General features: G+C 39.1%; 1 long non-coding RNA gene across 1 annotated transcript in view; it reads right to left on the bottom strand.

The window, feature by feature from the left end:
- LOC122555421 overlaps nucleotides 1-1,137 on the bottom strand; it is a 7,061-nt gene extending 5,924 nt beyond the window's left edge. Inside the window, exon 1 of the long non-coding RNA XR_006313271.1 lies at nucleotides 1,060-1,137. This is a non-coding gene — a long non-coding RNA (uncharacterized LOC122555421). The remainder of the gene's footprint in view (nucleotides 1-1,059) is intronic.
- Between the last annotated feature and the right edge of the window lie 573 nt (nucleotides 1,138-1,710).

The raw sequence follows: 1,710 nt of genomic DNA, 5'->3' as shown, positions 1-1,710 counted from the left end.
CACTATCACCTGATGAAGGAACGTCGCTCCGAAAGCTAGTGTGCTTCCAATTAAACCTGTTGGACTATAACCTGGTGTTGTGTGATTTTAACTTTGTACACCCCAGTCCAACACCGGCATCTCCAAATCATGATTAGAGAGGGATGATATGGAGGTGCCTGTGTTGGATTGGGGTGGACAAAGTTAAAAATCACACAACACCAGATTATAGCCCAACAGGTTTATTTGGAAGCATTGGCTTTGATAGCACTGTTCCTTCATCAGGTAGCTAGGTTTGGAGTACAGTTTAGAGTGTCAGTGGTGGAGGAAGTGGATGTTTGTGGATTTCATGCCAATGAAGCAGGCTGCTTTATCCTAGATAAAAACTGAAAGAACTGCAGATACTGTAACTCATAAACAAAGACAGAAGTTGCTGGAATAGCTCAGCAGGTCTGGCAGCATCTGTGAAGAGAAATTAGAGTTAACATTTCAAGTCCAGTTCTGAGGGAGGGCTAGATTTGCCAAGCTTTTCCAGCAACTTCTGTTTTTGCTTTGTCCTTGATGTTGTCAAGCTTCTTCAGTGTTATTGGAGTTCTGGTCATTCGGACAAGTAGGAAGTATTCCATCACACTCCTGACTTGTGCCATGTTGATAGTGAACAGGCTTCTGGGAATCAGAAGGTGATTTGCTCCCTGCAAAATTCCTAGTCTCTCGCTTGTCACTCCACAGGAAAACCATCAACTCAATCATAGGGGTGTTCTTCAACTTATTTGGAATTTTAAGCCAGTCCTACTACTTTCCCATTGGCTGTGAAATGCTTTTGGATGTTCTGAGGATGGGATTGAGACTGCTTAAGTACAAATTATTTGTTAATCTTTATACTTAAGGGACATTCTAACATAACTACAATTGGTTTATTACTTTCTTATAAATGTTTAGTAAATAGAAAACACTGCAATATTACATTGTATTTTAGTAACTGTGTTTTGGATTCAATAATAACTTCTCCAATGTTTTACTTTTCACATTTGAAAGTTGTTTTCATTAGGTAAAGAAAATACTACTTGACATGTTTCCCACCTGCAAACTCAGAGATTCAATACCGGCATTGAATATTCCTTCTTTTAATGTTGCTGATGCTCTGGAACTGCTCATTACTGTCAGAAGATTAAGAGAAAGAGAAGAAAAGTCAGCAACTGGAGGGCACAGATTTAAGATAATTGGCAAAAGAATCAGAGGTGACATGAGGAAAGCATTAATTTTACACAGATCTGGAGCACACTGCCTGATAGGATGGTGGGACCAAATTAAATAGGCACTTTCAAAACAGATTTAAATAAATACTTGACAGGGAAAATAGTGCAGGGCTTTGGGGAACAGACAGGTGAATGTGACTAATGGGATAATTCTATCAAAGACCCAGCAGAGGCAATGGTGGGCTGAATGGTCTCCATCAGTGCTGTATCAATCAGTGATTTGAATGATAATTTGTATTTATATAGTAGCTTTAAAGTGGAACCATGTTCTGAGTTATTTAACAACAAGAGTTATCAAAATAGTTTTCAAGCTATGATGAGAGGTTGAGAGTAGGGAGAAAATACATGGTCAAAAATAAATCTTTTAGAGAGAAAATGGAAGAGACAGTGCTTGGACAGGGAAGGGAGTCTACAGACAGATACTGAATTGGCTATCGACAGTGTGGAGGAAAAGGAGGAGATGAATAGGAGATGA

This window comes from Chiloscyllium plagiosum, chromosome 1, assembly GCF_004010195.1.
Source record: "Chiloscyllium plagiosum isolate BGI_BamShark_2017 chromosome 1, ASM401019v2, whole genome shotgun sequence".
Taxonomy (NCBI): domain Eukaryota; kingdom Metazoa; phylum Chordata; class Chondrichthyes; order Orectolobiformes; family Hemiscylliidae; genus Chiloscyllium; species Chiloscyllium plagiosum.
This window is presented reverse-complemented; position numbering and strand designations above follow the sequence as displayed.